The sequence below is a fragment of the Ixodes scapularis genome, unplaced genomic scaffold (genome assembly GCF_016920785.2).
Source record: "Ixodes scapularis isolate PalLabHiFi unplaced genomic scaffold, ASM1692078v2 PGA_scaffold8__174_contigs__length_109621045, whole genome shotgun sequence".
Lineage (NCBI taxonomy): Eukaryota > Metazoa > Arthropoda > Arachnida > Ixodida > Ixodidae > Ixodes > Ixodes scapularis.
The window spans coordinates 89,270,159-89,293,047 of record NW_024609883.1 but is presented as its reverse complement, the minus strand read 5'-3'; positions in this window follow the sequence as shown (position 1 = coordinate 89,293,047).

Sequence of the window (22,889 nt, the reverse complement as noted above, 5' to 3'; positions counted from 1 at the left end):
TCAGCCGCGGTGATCTGTCTCCCATGTGTGTCTTCTCGCGCTATCAAAGGGCGGATTATCTCCAGTAGACTGCGCTGACACTTGCTGTCGACCTACGTAGGAAGCTAAAAACAGTAATAGCACTCCTATTAAATATACATGCCGGGTGGTAATAAATCTTAAAGGGGCACTGACACCCCAAAGGTCGTATTTATTTTTATTGTCTAAAACGATGCAAGTTGCAGTCATAGACACGCAAAAAAAAACCGCATCGCGAAAAAAAATTTTCCCGCGCGCGCGCGCGCCTTTTTATTTTTGGCGTTTGATTTTCCCGCCTCTCGCCTCCTCGCTTCTTTTGATCGGTGACGTCAAAAATCAGGAAATTTAGAAGCTTTGTAGGCGACATCTCTATAACATTTAATTACGGCAATCCTAAAACATGTTTTTTAACGCAATTGCGAACGCACTACGGCCCTTCTTTTTGAAATACCAAAAATCGGGAGTTCGTTGTGGTGCCGTCTCCTGGATTTGGATCCTCCAACGGAAAACAGGCGACACCGCTCAAAACCGGTCCGCCTCAACGCGGGCGCTCGCTCCTTTCCTCCTCGCTTTGGGTCGCCATGGCAACAGCCGGGAGTGGTGAAAGGAAGTCGACTCTCAGGTCTCCGCGATTTTTGACGTCAAGGCACCGGCGCCGATCGCGCGGGAACTTCGAATTCGGCATTTGGAAATTGTTTTTTTACTTCACGAATACTGAATTCCCAAATCTCAAATTTTGAGGGTAATGTCCCGGCATCGTTTTCAATCGTTTCGGATAATAAAAAAAAATATGATTTTGATGTGTCAGTGCCCCTTTAAATTTTAGATCACTGTTCATCCTTTAGTCGCCTTCCTTCTTGACAATATTCACATAGATATTAATATTTATTTTGGCTATGGAGAGTCGCGGTTGGGTGTACTAGAATTGTTCTAGTAAACCCTAGCTGCGGCACCGCAGTAATGCAAGTTGCCAATACCTTGAATGCCTGTCGCGCCGGGTCTATGATGGTGATATGGCATTGTACAGATGAATAAAAAAACAACAACGATGATGTTTAAAATTGAGCTTGTAGACGAGGATAACGGGCACCAGGGTACCCCTCTGCATCTCGGCAGTGAAACATTTCGCGCACCCAGAAGGCCCTCCTAGACATTAAGCCGTGTGTTGCGTATGTAACAGTATATGTTGCATTTCTATTTCGTCGTCTCACATATCCGCCATGCTGCTGCCGATAATGCTCAGCCAGCCCGGGCTAGGGTTTAGTAGAACTGGGAAGTACGCCGACCGCATTGGCCTCTCTCAAGGGAGTTAGGGGTCGTGTGGCTCAATTCTGCCGCTGGGGCCTGGGGTGCTGCTGCCAGTCACATCGGTGCGGTCAGGCAGTACTTGCCAAGCAGGGATACCACTCCATCAGACGGGCGGGCCTCTTGGCAGCCTGTTGAGGAACAAGTTTTCAACTGCACGGACAATGCCGTCAAGTACTCAAATGTACCGAATATACATACCAAAGATCTGCGAGCACAATCTCGAGGCGATCAAGAAAGCAGTTAAGAACTGTTCAATATATCTAACTATCAACGAAACGCCAGAGGCCCTTGGACGCCAAGCAGTGGCTGTGTTAGTGACATTCTATGATTACAGCTACCTGGAAGTCGGTCCTTCATGGCGGCTTTACAGATTCTACAAAAATGCGATGCCGTGTTCATTGGGATGCTGGTACAAGAGGTTCTTTAAACACTTGCCGAATCCCTAAGTGACGTGTGTTTTTTCCTGTTCAGGCTCTGCTTCCTACATGCAGAAACTCCACATGAACATGCAGCTGTCGCACACAAATTTTCGTACTCTGCATTTCAAAGATCTTTACCATCTTCTGAACAACATCGTTGAGCAGGGGTTGAAAAGGGATTGCTTCAAGGGGCTCATGACTTCGTTGTTTATTTGCCTGCCCTTCTGAAGAGCTCGAGAGAGAACTTCGCCGTCAGTTTGGTTCCGTTTGCACCGGCATGCGCATTGAGCTGAAAGGATTATCGACTGTCAGCACATCTAGATAGGTGATTTTCTTTTCACGAGGCACTTGTGGACATTACTGGCGCGCTATTGTAGCATTCCTGATGAGTAATGGGGAAAAGGGAAGAAGCGTGAAAAGCTGAAAGCATTTGTGATGACATCTATCTTTCTGCGTGACCTGCTTATTAAGCTTGGGTTCCCAAAGAAGACCTCGAACAGAGTAGAAACTAATAGCTGAATCCACATTAGAACTGCCTTGAACGGTCGAGACGTACGAGCATTTGTTTCCTCTCGTCGCGCCACACGGGCATGACTTTACCCAGATTTGATTACACCCCATTATTTCGGATCGATCGAGCGTGGTATCAAAGTTATCGCAATCATTTCCAGCAGTGTAGGGCAAATATGTAATTGAATTATTTGAAGTTATTTAGCCGTAAGTGAGGTTTTCGTAAGCGTTCCATACCGATTTTTCATAGCCGCACTGTAGACACGATATCAGTTATACGGTGAGCAAGTGTGCCAAAATGCGTCTTCGCCGCATAGAAACGCAAGGAGGGAAAGCGCTAAGAACGAGGACCAGTGAAATAAGACACACTCACAGTAAGGTGCACTTGCAACTAAGGTTTAATCTGACTTAAACCGAAGAAACGTATGTGCCTTATCAACAATCATTTATGTCGTGTAAACAGATTGTCCAATAATCTACATGTGATCTTTCTAGCTTGAGCTAACAAATGACTGTAGATACGCCACCTCCGAATCGTACAGTGCTATCGATGGGGCGCTAATGAACCTGTCGCCGTCGCACTTCCTTATGAAAAACGCCTCCAAAATTTCCCTAGTCGTTTTGTTACGGTTTCTGATCAGGATAACAGTTTCCTGAAGCATTGTGCCACAATCTCATTGGTTGCAGTGTACCGCCAGATTACCCGAGGGCGAAGATCTTACTGCCAGTGGGTGTTCCCTTGGTCTGTCATTTAGGCACCTTCCGGTTTATCTTATGAAACCCCGTCACACGTTCCTACGATTCAAACTACTCTAAAAGTATTCAGGGAGGAAATGCTACTACGTGCTTGGGAGCCTCGCTGACTAAGTCGTGCCCACACAAAAAAGAGGATGGCTTTGGTATAAAGGTGAAGAAACTAGAGGATGGAGGGTACCCACTTACGCTTATTAAACATGTGGCAGAAGGATTGTTACGAAAACCTCAAAGAGGGGGAAAGGGTAATGGGAAGGTCAGGAGGAATGTTAGACCGACAGTGATATTATATGGGCACACATTCGGCCATAGCCTGAAGAAAGTGGGCGAAAAACATAAAGTACCGGTACTACACTCTCAGCGCCTCTGGAATTGGGTAAACTTTGTGCAAGAAAAGAAAGGGGAGACTTAAAGGAGCTGTGCAACGATATTCAATTGGAATGTTTTTCTCTCTACACGAGCTTACTGACACAGCTGGGACTCAAGGATACTCACGCGCAACGCCATTGGCCAAGAAACTCCTTTGTTGCGGTGTAATTTCAAGGACAAAAGAGGTCATTTTCATTCAATCTCTCCTTTGCAAAATTTGATGACGTAACTCGGGGATCGCAGTACACCCAAGTGACGATATTTGAATGCGGTTCATAGATTGGACCCGAGCATTGCGTGGGCACTCGACTTGGGCTCGTGACAATTGCTAGCTCGAGAAGCATTCGGGTTGTGACCCGTGTCCAATCGCTGCAACGACGACAACAGCCGAGTCATAACAATGTCTGGAACTCAGCGCGTGTCCTGTGCTTTGCCAACCCCAGCGCGTGGCTATGATCAACACTGGCGGCATATAATCGGCTCCAGATCACGTGGCCGCTTGTTCAGGCTGCGAGTTGAGGGGGTGAACGCTGCTCGTTTTTCTTAAATTTTTTTCTGGGACTTCTATTGCGTGGGGTGAAAAACGAACGCGTGTTTCATAGGTCATTAACGTTGGGGATCCGTTTCAAGCGGTATTTGTGCACAGTACAAAAATTGTTGCACAGCTCCTTTAAGGGTGGGTATATGTAAGAAGAAGCATGGAAATAAATATGTGGAGGGCCAGGAAGGAGTGGTGTACAGAATACCTTTAATGGAGGAGTCTACACAGGACAAACCGGAAGGTGCGCAAATGACAGACTTGGAGAGCACGCAGTGGCAGTAAGCTCTTTGCCCTCGGGTAATCCAGCGATACACTTCAACCGATACGATTGTGGCCCAAAGCTTCAAGAAACTATCATCCTGAGCAAAAACCGTAACAAAATGACTTGGAAAGTTTTTGAGGCGTTTTTCATAAGGAAGTGTGACGGCAACACGTGCATTAGCGCCCCATCGATAGCATTGTACGATTCGGAGGTGGCATATCTAAAGTTCTTTGTTAGCTCAAGCTACAAAAATTACACGAAGATTATTGGGCAATCTGTTTACATGACGTGGATGGTTGTTGATAAGGCATATATGTTTCTTCTTTTGTTGAAGTCAGATTAAACCTCAGCTGCAAGTGCGCTCTACTGTGCGTGTGTCTTCTTTTACTGGTCCTAGTTTTTTAACGTTTTTAATTCTGAAATGTACCACCAATTAGCCAAAGTTAATACCCTTTTACGCAGGGAGGAGCACGCCAATCAAAGGGGAAGATAGAGAACGCGCAGGGAGCGCGCGATGACAAGGTAGCCAAGCGCGCGCCGTTACTGGTAGAAATAGGGGTTAGACAAAAGCGCGTGGACGCGTTTAAGAGGTAAACAAACGCATCAGGTGCGCAAGAAGCGGACAAACTTGCACGCTGTATACTTCATAACAAAAATTTGAAACTAGGCGCGCGCCACGCTCTTTGATTTTCATTTTCTGAGGACCGCATCAGTAATTTTGTTATTCTATATCTACACTCTAAGAAAGGAGGGGAGTTCGAGGGAGTTAGACGGCGTGACAACACCCACAGCGTGCGCTAGCACCCCTTCGGAAGGAATATCCTCTCTCAAATAGAAGGAGCGAGCAAGGGGAAAGAGAATAGGGTGCTACAAGAGTCCCCTGGGGATTCGAAAGGATTATGGGAAGGGGAAGCCTGCCCTCGGGCCAGGCTTCCTTTGCGAAGGGGGAACGTGGATGACTAGCCTTGAGAAAGTTAAATCCGATCCTGGAGTTTATGTTTTTACTTTACTTCTTTTTTTTCTTTTTTGCTTCACAGATTCTTTGAAATTGCTGACGTTCCCTTTTTGTTCGTTTTTCTTTTTTACGTTTTCCTATTTACTTCCAAGTTCCAAACGTTACCCGACTGTTTCATAGAGGGCGCTGGCGGGCAGGTCAACTTTCCCTACGGGAGCCAGAGTTGCGCGTTCATGCATGGTATGTGGATACAGCTCCTCACGTGACTGAATTCGGCGAATAGCAGCGCCGCACGCTCAAAAGCCGGGGAACGTACGCCGGGGCGCGTGCAACGTCTACTTTGCTGCACGACACTTGATACGGCTCCTCACGTGATCGGACCTCGGCGAATAGCGGCGAGGGCGGCACGCGGCACGTGGAATCAAATGCGCAAGTCTGGCTCCCGTATGGAGCTTATACAGGAACTGTAGATCAACTGACCGACACACCATGCCGTGGCTTACATTTTGCGAGATCGAGTTTTTACAAGCTTACGGTTGAGCATGTAGCCTTCAAAGGAGGTTTAGATCGGTCTTGTTTACGCTTCTGATAGAAATGTCTTTGTCGCTGGTCTGATCCAGTAAGATAGAGGACACAAACCAATGTGAGACAATCTGGGTAGCTAAAACGACAATAAAAATATCTCGCCATTAATTTGTTTAGCGGTGGGATACACTGAAAGGCGCATTCCGGTGACAACCAATTTAGTCAGCTGCACGCGCTGGCGACCGAAAAACTTTTAACTTAGGAAATATATAGCAAAAAAATAAAATCGTGGAGAAAGCGTGAAGAGAGCATTTATTTTAGATTTGAAGTTCCGCGGGCACGACGTTCTTGCGAACTCTCGAAGCTTACCCGATATTAATTTATACCGCGTTTTATATATCGTACAAATAAATTGTGAAATAAAAAGCCCGCGACCATACTAATTCAGGGCACAACTTTTCACTAAGTTTTTGTTACACAGCACCCTACCTCGCCCAATCGAAGTTATTAGTGCTGAGGAGTCAGGACATCGTCGGAATTTTTCACTTGGTATGATGACCCTCTCTGTTCGCGTTAGGATATTTTAGGGTAAAAACTTCTGGGAGCCATTTTTTTTTTTTTTATTTTGTCAGTTTGAGAAGTTTCTTGACTGCTTCATGTACGGCGCTGGCGCACTGCCTGGTGGGCCGAGACGCCATTCCCTAAATTACATTTTGTGTGTTCCAGTTTCGACAAGTTTACGGCCCTGGCGTAAACTGCGAGCGGATTTTAGGTCGTTTTCGTTTATTATGTCCCTGTTATATGAGGGATCCGACCGAAGAGGGGTAACATTACAACGTGAGACGGGCTGGGCGGTGGATCGAAAACAAGAATATTTAAAGGGGCGATGGAATGATTTTAATGCTGATGGAATTCGCAGCTTAAAATTTTTGTATCGTTTATCTTAAAAAAAAAAGATAGAAATCACGTCTATTTTTTTTAAAATAAATATCGCGATTCCGTTTCTTAAAATGCAAGCAAAAAACGGTAATATCTCGGGTCTTTAAACTACGCGCGGCGGCTGGCGTGACGGATATTTGGGTACATCTGGGTGAGTTTTCGCGACGCCATCTGCATGAGGCGCACAAAACCATTCTCTATGATGCTGTGGTGAAAGAATGCAAACACACACACGTTCAGACACAAAAGGGACAGTAATGTTTCTCGTTGATCCTGTCGACTGCGTCAGTAATGTTTCTCGTCGATCGTGGAGTGCTGCGCTGGCTGGAGGGTGGCTTCTTTCCGGTGGCTTCAGTGATGCTCAAGACTCGGTGGTTGAGTAAATAAATATTTATTTACAAATGAGGAACAACTTTTTACAGGACAAAATAAGAAAATGTCGCGCTGCTGATGCCGCTCGCGGCAACCCAACGCCAACAATAGCGCCTCGGCGCCAAGTCCCTTGCCGCGCACGGCAAGGCCTTTGTCTCGCGAGACAGAATACGCGGAGCCCTCGGGACCGCGGGAGAATAACGTCTTGCTCCGCGCACGGGCTCGTTCAGACTCAATTTCTTCAAAAAGGAGCACCGACATTCCGAAGGGAGGCCGGATCTCCCTCTCTCCGCGGAATCGCCGACATGGCCCAGACAAGGTCGCTTCCCCAATTACCACGGCGGCAAGGGCGACCACCCACTCCCGCCTGGAAGGTTTCGTTTACTTCCCACGCGGGGAAATCTGCTTCCACTTTCGGGAGCTGGCCGCCGCTTGCCGCCAAAGGGAAAGACAAGACATCGGGCACCTCCGAAGGACGCTTCGGGTGACCACGCCGCCAATTCCCCGAGCTCTTTCGGCTAAGCCCCTTCGGCCATCCCTACAGGGACGATGAAAGGGGGCTCGACCTTAAAAAGACTATTTACAGAACCCAGTCACACAGGTTAGACCTGTGCTCCTGCTTTTATGCGAATGACTTTGGTGTAGATAGGTGTGTCTATTTCCGCTTTCAAGTCCAACAGGATGACGCCATCCCAAGCGGGTACGAATGAGTGCAAAAGGGTCATCTTGAAAAATCAGTTTGTTGGAACAGTGTCGTGTATGAAATATCTCTAGCTTGTGGGTCTACGTATATAAGTCAAACATAAAGACGCATTAACGACAGATTAAATGAGCATAAAAGGAATGCCAAGACCAATACAACGACCTCTGAAATAGCTAAACGTTTTCACGAGCAACTCTGAAGTTGTGGTTGGGGCCCTTTTTTAAAGAATAAAGTGTACAAAATGCAAAACATGACTTCTTTTTTTTGCAGGGTTGTGTTTTTATTTTTTGCCTCACGATTCCGGGGTCTGTGTTTTCTGTGTTTTCTGTCTGTGTGGTCTAAGTTTTCAATGTGTCACGGTTAGAAAATTGGCTTACAACGTGTTGTACTAGGTTTAGGGTTTCATGACGCAAGTTATCGGGAAGGGGCGCGGCATGGGCAGCGCAGGGAGGGCGCTCCTGAACGATAGAAGGTGGCCTGCAGGCGGACATTCCACAAGAGGAACAAAGGTCCCGAGCCCCGCAAGTTCACTTTCCCCGCTTCTCTGGCGTTCATGTCCGCCCATCGTCTTTTCTGCGTCCCGATCAATATTATAACGTTAACAGAACGCCCTTCCACATTTCGCTTTAGTGCGATGACCGGCTATTCAGGTGCTTGTTTTACAGCAATCTAGGAATCCCACGCATTCATCGAAAGTTCGAAACACATGCTCTAAAAACAAAACAAAAACAGCACCGTGATTAAGTTTAACAAATTCAGTTTATGTTTTCGGGTGTTTGCTGCAATGCACTCTATTTGACATGTCACGAACTCAAAGGTATGTACATATTTTCTGTGAGGAGGTCTAGGCAGTCAAAAGTTGTTCTGGATTGAAACTGTTCCTACTGTAGACGGATAGTTTTGCCACCGCAGTGCGGAAGCTAACGTGGGATCTTAACGTTCATCATGCAATAATAATAAATTTTGCCATGAAACGATACTGAATTTAAAGATTAAGCACTTCAAAAAAGAATGCTGACAGAAGTATGTGAACTTCATGCTCACATGCAATGCCTCTAAACTGTGTGTTTTTTTTTCTGTTTTTTTTTTTTGTTTTTTTTGTATAGTTTTAAAAGCACAAGCGAACTCCTCTTGCAGTCGCTCCTACGCAAAGCTTGCTGACGCAGTTTCCGGAAACCACGATGTTGATATACCACGGGCATACCTTCTGAGATGTCGTGACTGATATTTGAATGGTGTTCATGTGTTGGACTCGAGCACTGCGTTGGCACTGCACTTAGGCTTAGCAGCAGTTGATGCCTTGCGGGACATTCAAATTTTGGCTCGAGCTTAATCACTGCAGTGACGGCCGGAAAAGCCAAATGTACGAAGTGGGGAGTGCGTACGGAGTGCGGAGTGCGGCGCGTGCACCGTTCATTGACAACCGCTGCGCATTGCTGTAATGATCATTCGCGGCACATCATCTGCAAGAAATACATAGGGCAGGCGAACTGGTTGGAAAAGAACATGCTGTATTTGTAAACCCTGGGACGGAGAGAATTGAAAAAAAAAAAATAGACAACACAGCTCATTGCCTCAAACTTGTGGCCGTTTTTTCTGTTCAAAGTGCAAGAGCAAGTTCTTTTTATTAAATATTTTCTGCGACTACTCGTGCGTGGCCAGAAGTGCTAATAAGTGTTTGATAGGTTATAAACTGGAGGTATCTGACGATAGTGGAGAACAGTTTTATTGTCCCTTTATCGCACTCCTGTACGATGATAATCCGAATCCAATGGGGCAGTGGCCGGGATCTAAATCAGTAATTCTACAAACATTCACAACCTTTTTTCCCCATTATATAAGCAATATTACGACTTAAAGTGAGAAGCTAAAAATAATTTTAAAAACTTCCATAAATATTTGCTCCTCGAGGCAGTTTTTTTTTTTTTTATATACACAAGACGTGGTTTAATATACAGGACGTCAGAACAAGTCTGGTCAGTGTTTTATTAATTGCTCTGCTCTCCCATAAAATCACGATGGAGAATACAGAGCGCGGCCTAAAGAAGACGAAGTAATTATGAAAACTAACGTCAAGGTGATCTCTCCCGAGACTCTAAAATGTTTTCGCTGAAGCTTTCCCAGCGTACGCTCACAATGGAGGCAGGTGCGCCAGCACTTGACCGCTCCTTATAATCCCTTACGTCCTCCAACCCGATTTCGCTAAGCTAGGGGAAGGACGGACTCGACAGGTTTGTTGTTCCCTTCTGCCCTTGGATGAGCATTGACTTTCCTCTGAAGTCCGGTTCACCACCATGTCATCCCGTACCCTTATGGCGTCACCGGCGACGTGGTACGGCTACGGGTGTTGTAAAAAAAAAAAGAAAAAAAAAGGTTATAAAAAATTAAAAAAAAAGCAACTGGAGGTTCAGGGCGAGGGAACAGTACGCTGGGGAGGGGGAAGCAGGCGGAATGGTAGAGAGAGGGGATGTTCCCGCCTCTCCTCTCCAGCAATCCGTCTGCTTCCTCCTCCCGTCCAACTTTCAACGGCGTGCGCCAGTGTCACTTGTTACAAGACATCGACAAAAATTATCGTTGTTGGTGGCAGTCGAACAGAGAAAGGAGTGCGCCAAGCGTTTTTAGAATCGGCCCTCAAGGTGTTCGTCAACGAGACTGATGATTCAGGTATGATGTGGCGCTTCATATTTCTCTTAGTGCAAATTGCTTAAAGCGTACTGGTTCCGTCAAATTATATTTAAGGCCATCGGAATAGTCTGCTGTCGACTGGTGTTATAGTCGAATAATTCGTGCTAGAAAACAAAAGTCGCATAGTAAATGGCTTGCCGAAATTGGCGAGCTCATGTTGTAGGCAGGAATATTCTCGGAATATTTATTTAGGTTCCAAAATGTTAAATACCGAAATATTGACATAGATATTGGCTTGTCTAGAAAATTCTTGCTTAAATAAAAAGACTACAAAATGAAAGAGCTCTCAATGGAAATTCAGTAAACCATTCATGTATTAGTCTTTCAAAGCATCTCAATCGCTTGGTTACTAGTAGGGCTAAACGTCGGTAAAAAACATGTTAGCACGATTAAATATTTTCACTTATTCAATTAAGTAATTGATTAATCGGTTTCGTTTATTACCATGAATAATAGACTAAAAAAGTCAAAATGGGATATTTTGTTTTCGCTGAATATTGTTATAAACGGCGCAATATACAATTCAGGATTTTAAATCAACCTTGATGTGTAGTTGAAATCAGCCAAAAGGCATTCACACTCCCAATTTATTACTCCAGCCGCGGAGGCAAAGAGGTTCCTTCATATTCTCCGGCAATAGCGAACTGCTTTGATTATGCGCTAAACGGGCTCTCGCCAGGCGCTGAACGTTACTGGGACACGTATAACTTCCACTTGCATTACGGCGAATAAGTGTTTATCGTTGGTGATCTCTTCAGGACTTTGAGGGAATGCGAAGAGATTGTTGTTTTATTCACTAGGTAGTAGGGTCCTTGTTTTATCTATGCTTAACATCTACTATATTCAACCTTTTACGCTTCTTCAGATTTATACTAATTATTTTTAAGAACAATATTAATTTAAAACAATCATTTTTGTTTCCACAGATTCTCAACAAATTTGAGCAGCGCAGTGATAAGATTCCCTATGAAAGCCTCACTGTTTATTTCGAGCCAAAGTCCTAGCAGATCCTTGAACTGACATGCAGAAGGTGGGCTCACGAAGGACGCCTCGCTATTCCTCAGACATGCGCAGCTGGAGCAGAGTATAGCTAAAGCAACCGATCAAGAAAACCTACCCATCACAAAAATGCAGCGAAACTCGTGTCGATGTCCCCACAGAATACGCGGTGGGTTAATCACTTTGATCTACAGAGCTCTTCAAGCGAATGACGCAGCTTATAACGCTGTTTAAATCGAAAACGCGATCTGCGCAGGACAATATTTTCCTTTTCCTGTGCGTGCCTGGCGGAGTTCCTTATGAGTCCTGACAAATTACGAAGTTAAACTGGCCCAGTTTTCTAGCTTAGTACATGACCAAATCGTGTGCGACGTTTCGAGAATTGGCGTTGCACTAATTGGGTCCAAATTGAGCTAAATTCATATTCGAATTATATGCATCCCCTAAACATGTGCCCGCTTCGTACTAGGCACATGAAGGTCATATGTATGTTAAAATAATTTAAACACTACCTGTTCACTTCATCTTGTGATATGTGAGCATTTGGTGAAAGGCCTCAACAGTCTATACAAAGTTAATGGCTGCGAACATCGAAATCATTACGTGACATTAAAAGAAAAATTATGCACTCACACAGCATACGGAAGCAGGCAATCTCTGATTATTATATCTAAATATGAAAAATAATAGAACGTATAATCATGACCCATGTTTGCATACTTTTTTTTTAAGTGTGGTACTTTAATATATTGCAGGTTCCAGGAGAAAGATAAACTCATCCGACGGTCCTATTCTCTACAGAGGACGTCTTCTATTCTGCAGCTGTCCAAGTCCAGGTGGAGGACCTGTCGGGGGATGTTGGCGACGTCATCCTTGGCTTCAGCCTCATAATCTATTGAACTTTGGATATTCAATATGCAACGAGGATCAAGACCGCCTTGGCTCTCTTTGAACGTACGATCGGGCTGAAAGAAACACCACTGGAAAAGGTTACCCTGAAGCTCCTTGGCAGGCTACAAGCTTTTACTAATTATTTTTTAAGCTTTTGACCTGTATCAAGTTTTTGATTTTACAATAAAAACGTGGTTGACAATATTGTTGGCTGATATGACTGGCAGGACTTTTTTTTAAATGTCTGGATTGTGTGTTTCTAGAAGTTTTCAGTTAAATTTTGATGCCGGCACGTTGCCCGTGAGTATTATTCTCTTATCCCTGAAACCTCCTCGAAGTGCCTCCTTAAGGAACTTGACACGCAAAGAATTCAGAACTCTCTCGTATGACAGCTGGCCTTAGGAATCATCGCCCCTCCAGCACACCTGAACAAGCCAGTCAGCTGAGTCTCGGGGTCTGAAAAAGTGCCTTCACTATTTGGAGCTCCGCGAGACCCATGGTGTACAAAAGTGACCCCAAAAGTGGGGAGTCGCGGAAAACCTCGAAGGTTGTGTGTAGTGTCTGACAACACTCGCAATTAGGGGGATCACGCGAGTCTCTAGGTATAAAAACGGGCACCACAAAGCACCCAATTTAGGGGCGATCAAGTGATTCCCTGAAAGTTGTAAGCGGTACTAAATAATGCCTGGATTTACGGGTGTCACATGAGTACCTGGGTGTCACAAAAGGCGCCAAAAAGCGCCCTATTTAGAAGGGATCCGTTGACTTCCTGAGAGTTGAAAATGGTTTCAAATAATTCCTCTAATTAGCAGTGTAATATAAGTACCCGAATGTAACAGAGGGCGCCAAACAGCACCCGAAGTAAGGGGTGTCGGTTGAGGCCCGTGGACTTTGAGGCGGGTGCTAAGTGATCCCGTATATCTGGGGAGTACTTGAAATCCCCAACTTGAGAGGATACCACAAACACCCCAGGGGAGTCACATATGGGACACGGTCTAACTCCCCTGAGGGGAGTACCCGTATACACCCTTTTTTCTTAGAGTGTATATGCAAGAAAAACCGTCCGGGGCGCGCTGCCGGACTGCACTTAGATTAGAACCTCCTCTTTTTGTGCTCAAAATAATCGAATCTCGATGCACCATCTGGACAGCGCGGCGCGCATCCCTACATGGATAGTCCCCGCATAGCGTGTACCCCGAATGACGGGTCCGGTGAGAGGATCGATCCGAACTCTACATATCCCTTTTTTATGATGTCGTTTTGCGCTATCCGAACAATTCTAATACGATTGGTCTTGAGAAGAAAAACGTTTTATTAATAAAACAAATTGCTTCTCAAATTATGCAACTCTTTGTAAAATGACATGTCTCATAACCAAACGAGAAATCCCAGTGGCAACTTTGAAAGCCCAACTTGCAGAAAAGGAAAAACAGCCAAGTTATGCAGATGTAAGTAGTAAAACGCGCAGCGCGAAGCAAACACACGAGCGCGACGAACCACCATGGGAGAACACGCCGGTCGCACGCTCGGGACATGCTCTTCTAATCTATGTGAGAAACCAAAGAAAAATCTACCAAATGAAATAAATATCTTATTGAAAAAGCATTTCGGTCCCCAAAGCCTCGATCATTCACTCTAAGAAAAAAGTAGTCATATGTGATTACCTTTGGAGTGGTAAAAGGAGTTGTCCCAAATACAGCGACCCCTAGGTAAACGGGATGACCTATACGTAGTAAAAAAAAATGGTAGTCGAATTCGACTATCCCCTAAAGCAACATGGCAGCCACCTACCTAGCTACGCTCGAATTCCCCGGTAAGGCTTAGAGAGTAGCGCGGCGTTTCGGCCAAGCGGGAGAATAGAGGGCATACGCCTATTCGATGTTTTCAAAGCGCAATCAGACACTCTAAACCTCCCTCCCCAGACACCGGTACCGTACCTATATACTGTAAAAACGGCAGTGTGTGTGCCGGAATCGCCACAATTGCCCCCAACGGCATCTCGCTAGATTCACTGTATTTTTACCGCCAGCCGAGAACGCCCAAAAAAGAAATCGTTACGCGAGGAATGGGCATACAGACTTTACCGAACACAACGTACGCTTGTCGTATGCTGCGATGAACCGCTGGGCGCCTTCGTCGACACCAACGAGAGACGTCCAGCTCGCACCAACGCTATAATGCTACCGCTATTTTTTTTTAAATCGTTTTTGTTTGTATTTACCTTTACCGACGTGGCTGTCTATCCGCGCGCGCGTGTGCCTGCACTTTGCAGTTCTTGGACACAGAACGATCATTTAGGTGGCGGTTGGCACAATTATTGCGACTGTTATTGAACTGAAAGGCGGAGACGTATGGGGAGGCCGGGCGTGCTAATAGACCGCAGGTCAGCGGTGAGCTGTTTGTAAATCAATAGATACATGACTGCTCAACATTAGCTTCTTAATTCAGACGGGAGCTTGCGCCACCTAGAAAGTGTATATGTAACCGCTAGATTGTATAAAAAAGTAAAGAAATGACTTCAGTTTATTTTAGATTTCACGGGACAAACACACACACCAGCACATTTTCCAACCAACATGCCGAACACTATTACACGCACACATGCATACATGCCAGAAATACAACAAGGCACAAACAACTCCAACAGAACACCTCCGCGACTCACTACTCTGAACCCCCTAACGACGCGATTAGCATATATGCCCAACCATTTTCTGACAACGATTAGGCAAGTGAGTGCAACTGTTTACTAGATAAATACAAAGAGTATTCCCAAGTGGTATTGGTGTACAAGTGCTATGTGTGATTAAATTGGCTGGCTAGGCACCTCTCTTAATCTAGTGATTTGAAGGGAAACATGATATGTGAATAATCGGCTAAAGTAACAGCGCACGGCATGCTCCCGATCAGTTTCGGTCTTAGATTCACACAGTGATAAGCCAAGTCAAGCGATGTTGTCCCATGCTCGTTCCGTGCGTGTCATAGCAGCACAAGTTACATCGTCTGCATTCCTAGTCAGTAATTGGCTAAAGAAACAGAATTCTTATTTTTGTGTTGTTCAATTCGTTCTTTTTTCCCTTAAATCCAGTGCTTGAGAATAGGGGACTGTTAATTGTAGCGAGCAAACGCTAGCGGCACACTTTCCCGTGTTGGTCGAGTGGTCGATTAGTCGGCCTGCTCGCTCCGGGAGCATAATTTTCCAACTTCTACCGGCAGTCGCCTACCTTGTCTGTCTGATATGACGTGACAACTGCCGGTAGAATACTGGCCTTCTTATTGTCCCTGCATTTCGGAGAAACACGGTTCGTGGTCAACGTTTTATGGATACAACTTTCATAGACACACGTTTCGTCGACACTAATGTTTCATTGACACCGGTTATGCGAATTGCACGCTGTACGGACATTTCGTCGTGCGTGTACGTATCACTGAGGCGCGTGTTAACCTACCCGGCCCAGCCAATCACGCCGCTTCACGGCGACACTCTGCAACGACTTATTACAAAAATATCAGCCCATTTGGCCCACCCGTACACGCCACTTCGCGGCGACAGTCTGGGGCGGCTTATAGAAAAAAGCTAATCTGAGCTGCCGATGGGCCAATGGGAGGCCACTGCAAATATAATTTCAATGAAAGTATCCTCGCGGCTGCCGGAAAAATAGTGAATGCATTAGTGACTTAGTGCATTAGTGAAAAATAGTGATTTTCCTTGCATCAAAAAATTACTAACTCCTCCCTCATATGTCTCGCCACGCGTCGATCACCAACACAAAATCGGTCTACCTGTTTGTAAAACCACTACTTTTTATAATTCATTCATCCCCAAAACAATAATCACGTGGAACCACCTTCCATCGTCAGTTGTGTCTGTAACAGATGCCATCATGTTTAAGCGTTGTTTGACCACTTTTCTAAGTTAAAATTTCTTACGTTCCTGTTCCTATTCTTAGGTTGTCATTTTGTTTTTTAGTGATTTTCCTTTCGTAACCCGCTCCCCTCTGTAATGCCCTCGGGCCCTGAGGGAACAATAAATAAATAAATAAATAAATATAAAGCACTTATGTAAAATACAAAAATACGTTTTCAGTACAATTACATAAAACAAAACTAGCATAGCTGATTTTCTTAAAGGGGTCATGAAACGCTTTTCCAACTTTTTCCGGTTTCGCTTTCCTCCTCAACTCATAAATCGCGCATTCCACCAAACAGTTAAAGAAGACGAAAAGGGGGAGTCCCCTCTTGCTCGCACTCTCGTTTGTGTAATCCCGGACACATCCATTCTCCCCCTACAAGATTAGCCCGTCGCTCAAAATTCAAACAAAAGTTGCTTTCCCCACCCCGTTTATTCCGAAGCTGACAGTGCTGTTGAAGCTACGTGCTCGTTGGGCCAGCCACACTTGCCACGTGAGCGTGGCAAATGTCGCTGCAGAGAATGAAGTCAGGTGATGAAAGGGAGGCGGCTGATTGGTCCGGCAAGCGCGTAGCTTCCACCACAATGTCAGCTTAGGGGTGAAGGGAATAAGTGAGGTCCGGTTGCGTGTGACGTCAGTTTGGACCCGATAACGCGCTTTTGGGACCGCGGATGTATCACAGTGAAAAGGCAGAGAGGTTGCGAAGGGGAGGAGGTACGAAATAGTCCGCTCTGTTTTCAATTTTTCGCACTGAAAGTCAGGCTTTTGACTTTCTGCCTTTTTTCTTTTGGTCCACTGAACGATGTGCTATTAGTAAAATCCCAATCCAAAATGATTTATCCCAACCCAAAAATCGTTTCATGGGCCCTTTAACTACTGCATTTGGAGAACATATACGCCCCTATCAAATTATTTTAAATCTTTCAGTTTTTTGTTGATAATAAAAGGTTAGCACTTTAAAAGCGTGGGAACACTTCATATAAGAAGTGAATTAGGCTAAAAAACACTAGGGCATCACAACCAAAACTATAATGTATATATATAAAGTGACTATAACGGAGACAAAGTGTTCAGGTGGCAATCGCTTGTGTTCTTTTATTTTGCAAGCCTGATATATAATCTTATATGAAAAATATTTTAATTTAACCTTGTAGGTAGTTTTAAATCATTCCTGAAATAAAAATTTGAAAAAGCCTCTTTCCAGCACTGGTCTTTCGAACTATACTAATTATAGTAAGATATTTTCTGAGGCCAGAAACAACCTTGCAGCCTTCTTATTGGCACATTTTAATATGAAACAAAGCTATAAGCTTACATGAACATAGGGAAAATTTACCGAAAAAACAATGTAATATCTGAATTAAAACGTAAAAAAATAATCAAAACATGCAAAGCTGCAGTCATTTCACCATTCTAAAAAAAATATCTGAAAATATGTATAACACAAAAAATAATATGATTTACACCAAATAAGATAGTTGGTCATTGAACCAAAGTTTGAACAATAAAATCAGTATAAGGGGGATTCAAAATAACCAGAATTAATTTCAGGAATGCGGAACGTTCATAGTACCAGCTTCCGCCTCTAGCAGCGCTTAGCCGGGCCCTTTCCACGTCGGTTTGCCGACCGGCGTCGTCTGCTATGGACCTATAGTGGCATGTTGTGATTTTTTTCCCAAGCGCTTCAAAATCTTTAATCGTTTCCTGCAATGTCTGATTTAAAAGACGCTCAACATTCACAAAACGATTTTCTTTTCAAGAATCGGAATTCTTGCTTAGGGAATTGCTCCGCTGCTTCTTTTCAAGAAGCAGCGGAGCAATTCCCTACGCCCTCACTGTGGAAGCTTACACAATGCGGGTAGTCGCCAGCCTAGGCACAGGCCTCCGGGAGTTTTATCATACATTTGCAGTAGGTATTTTAAAGTTCAAACAAAGCCCTCTGCTACGTGTACCTAGGTTGTTTGAACTTCGTCCACATTTTATGGTCGGAAGGCGAAAAACACACCTGCCACGCTAACGCACACTGCCGCCACGGCTGTCTCCGATGCCTCCACCCTGCTTCAGTACCGACGACGCTTGCCAACATTAGAAAAGCGACGATCTCAGTGTTGTCAGACCACAAAGTGATTTCGGATAAGGTATATTGGGATGAGGCAACTTTTTCTGTAATAGACCCTTTCATGATCCCATCAAGCAATCTTGGCGGTCATTATTTCTTGAGCACGAGGCCTGTAATTGCATCAGTGTTTGCTGAATGCTGAGGCCACATTCCTTCTCAATATAGGCCAAGCCAAGCCATGTCCAAAGTGTGTGCCCAAACAATGGCGGACTTCGATAATTGGTTCTGCTGTTACCCTACTCCGTTCAGCTCTAAGATGAGACTGCGGTGGAAGCTACGTCCTGGTTAGACCAGACATACGCCACTCTTTGGCCACGTCATCACGCTCTCGGCAATACCCACGCGTGAAGAGCCGGGTCAAGTGATAAAAGGGAATCCGCTGATTGGTCCGCCAGACACGTAACTCCCAGTGTAATCTCAGCTTAAGGGTGAGCTGAGTATGGATGGCGCACACCTTTAAAAAGGGTCTATTCAAGAGTTGCTGACAAGCTGTTGGTGGCTGCAATACAAATAGCAGAAGCGAATACTGCAATGTTTACTCGTCTCCTATCATCTTATGGTAGCCTTTGTTTTTATCGTGGGCAACAATGAATCCCATCGCTGCCACCCTGTCGTGGTTGAGACAGGTTAATGATGACAACTGGTTTATTGCACACTATACGTGGTATTGTGGGCTGTTGGGCTGGTGGCATTAATTACATTATGGGCCTTGTCTGCTAACCCGCTTTCGAGTCTTTTTGCTGGTGGTTTCCGCATGAGGTGCTGCGCTTGCGGGGTGCTCCAGTGTTGCCCATATCAGTTCTAAATCACTATAGAAAGAATAAAAAAGGCAAAAGGGCAATAAACATCGTTTCAGGCTGATTTGATGCAAAAAGGAATCTTTTTCAACACTTCGACTTTGCAAGGCAAACATAATTTTGGAAGTTTCACGATCCAAATCAACAAGCACGCCCAACCAAAGGACTGAGGATTCGTTTCCTTATAATAATAATAATAATCTTTATTTGGACTCCTTGAGTCTCAGGTGGAGGGGCTAAAGGTAAACAGATTTACCTGACGAGACCCCACCACCCTGTACATTGCTCAGCAGAGAATCAAAACAGACTAGAAATGAACACAAGTAAAAACGACAATAAATCTTATCAAAAAATGTGTCACTGTGTGAAGCGAAAAATGAAACAATTCTTCTACAGAAATTATTAAAGTACAAACTTATTAAAGTACAAACTGGCAGGAGCAATGAGCTTTCAAGCGAATTAACACAAATAACGGTGATCAGAGCTGATTATACGCTATTCAACCCAATGCATAACCAAAACGCAATTTCCTATTGTAAAATATAGCGTTTCATGTTACCTTTGAAGCCAATAAGGGAAGTAGCATTCCTCATTAATTCAAAAACACTTGGATGATCGTTCAAAAGCTGCGGTATTTTATACGCTAGAGCTTGGGAGCCATAATTCGTCCGTATTTTGGGCTTTGTCTATATTTCATTTCTTAAATTATATTATGTTGTTTTTGGGTAGTAGATGTCACAAAATTCATTTTGGTCACTGCTGTACTCGCGGTATATTATCATCGCTAGCTTTAAAAGAAAGAGCTGATGGATATTTAAAATTCGATATTTGACAAAATATGGGGCTGAATGATCGGTATAGTGAAGGTTTTCGATGCAACGAACAGCTTTTTTTTGTAGGCCGAATAGTCTGTCTAGGTTTGTTTTTGTTGTAGTTCCCCAAACTAGTAAGCAATAATGTAAATGAGATTGCTCAAGACTGTAGTCGAGTTGGCACTTAAGCCAACAGGGAAGGAGATGTTTAAGTTTATACAAGATTCCAATAGATCTGGATAGGCTAGAGCGAATATGATTGATGTGGTCTGTCCAGCTTAAGGTTTCTTCGAACCAGACACCTAAAAATTTTAGGGAGGACACTCTTTCTAATTCTGAGTTTCTAAATTGTACCGAGAAGTTACTACAGAGTTGCTTATGCACAGGCTTGAAAATAACATATTTTGTTTTGTTAATATTCAATTCTATTTGACTAGACTCTAGCCACAGCGCAAGTTCGCGTAACCAAAGGTTTGATAAACCTTCCATTACACTAAGATCCTTATCAGTAAAAAACACATTGGTGTCGTCTGCATAAAGTATAATATCTGGAGTTTGCGGAATGTTTACTATATCATTTATGTACAACAGAAAAAGTAATGGTCCCAGAATTGACCCCTGAGGTACACCGTAATTTATTTTCATTAGTTGCGATTCATACTCATTGATTTTTACATATTGTGATCGTCCAGATAAATAGCTATGAATTAGGTTCCACGTTATCCCCCTTATGCCATAGTGCGACAACTTTTTTAGAAGAATGTCATGTTTAATCGAATCAAATGCCTTGCGAAAATCCAAAAAACTTCCTACTGTATATAATTGATTTTCAAAACTATTAATTAGCTTATCTTTTATATATAGCAAGGCTTTTTCCGTAGATTTGTTTTTCTGGAAGCCATACTGTTGTTTTACAATTATGTTATTTTTTTCAAGGTAACTAGAAAGCCTAACGTTGATTACCTGCTCTAGAATTTTTGAGAATAAAGGTAGCACAGAAATTGACCTATAGTTATTTATATTATTGCGTGGACCACCTTTATGTATAACGCAAACTATGGCAAGTTTCATTTTTTGCGGAAATATACAGGTCAATAGCGATGTCTTACAGATATGTTCTAGAGGGGAGCTTATGAAGTGCGTAATTGCCTTAATCGGAGCCGCTTTTATATCATCTGATCCGGCCGCTGTGTTATTACTTAAATTCTGGAGGAGCCTCGTTATCTCTGCCTCCGTCACAGGGCAGAGGAAAACTGAATTTGCAGTTGCAGCTGGCGACATATAAGGCTCAAAGCTACTACTTGATACGGATGTAGTGGGGCAGGCGCCGCAACTTAAAAAGTGAGCGTTAAACTTGTTTCGAATATGAGAGACCATCAATTACCAGTTCATTTGGAAGTATATTGTGGGGCTGGGAGTTAAGACACCTCACCGTGTTCCATACTTTTTTAGGATCATTATAAACGGACGCGATTTTATCGCCGTAATACTGCTTGCGTGCTTTCTTAATGTCTGCGTTTAGCTTATTCCTTATCTTTTTATATTCGCGTAACACCGACTCATCTCTTGTTTTGATGAAAGTAGCATAGAGTTCATCTCGCCCTTTTATTCTTCTATACATATCATGAGTGATCCATGGTTTTCTTATTTTTTCTGTGTTTTCTAACATTTCGCAAAGGAAACGCTTCGTCATAACATTCTTTAATCCTAGTTATGAAAATGTCGTAGCATATACTTGGATCCCTTTCACTGTATAAGTCATCCCAATTAATCTTTGATACAAGGTTATAGAACTTAGTTATATTGGCAGCATTGATACTCCTACAAGTTGTGATAGCTACGAAGTGCTTTGTGTCTATTCGTTTTCGTTGAGAAGGAAGAATGCAAAATATAGGTAAGTGATCACTGACTGGACAGGAAAAGATTCCAGAGATTGTTTCACTCGGTAGGGCACTTGTGATACATAAATCGATTATGGTTGCACTATCCCGAGTTATTCTTGTTGGCGCAGTAATTACGTTACTGCACCCGAATGATTCAATAGTATCGAGGAACTGTCGGCACAGCGGATGCGAGCCCGACAGATCAATTGTAAAGTCCCCTATTAGTAGGATTCTTAAATTCAGTGACGCAATATGCCCCAAAAGTTTTACTACGTAATTCATAAATTCGGATATCGCCCCAGAAGGTAGACGATATAGAGCAGCCACTACGGATCCTTCACATATGGCAACAACTGATTTGTAGTCCCTAGTTACATGCGAGTATTCGGACATAACACTATACCCTATGCTTTTACGAAAATACAGTGAAACGCCCCCTCCTTTTTTATTAGATCTCAATATGCCTTCGCTCTTATAGCCCTCAAAACTAACCTGATCACTTGTATTATAGACCCAAGTTTCCGTGAAAGCAGTGTTGTGCCCGTTACCGAAAAAAAGTAACGAAATAGCGTTACTCGTTAGTTTGGTAAAAAGTAACGCGTTATGGAGCTACGTTACTCTTTTACAAAGGTAACGATATACCGTTACCGTTACTTTTCAAAAATAACGAACGTTACTTTTACGTTACTTTTACGTTACTTTTCTGTTTGAGTACATATGTCTGGCAGAGATGTATGGTAAGTCTCCTTAACAAGCTTCGATAAAGATAGAAATTTACAGAGTGGTTTCATAGTGTTTTGACGCGCGAAGCAGCTTAATTTTCGGCATGCAGAATAGGCATTGAAACTGTAATTTACCTGATTCTCTCTCCTTTAAATTATACATTTCATTCAGATCTGCTGGCCATGGCGACGGAGTTTCGTTATTAATGTCCATCGCACGCGCAGAATGAGTCGGGGATGTTAGTCAATCGGCTTTTATAAACTGCTGGAACACAACCAGCCAACCAACGACCCTCATCTGCACGCCGGTTTTCGTAACAGTCCGGTTCACACTATTACCAGATACTGATTTACTTCACTATCTGGAACAGGACACCGGTTACCAGCACACTGGCT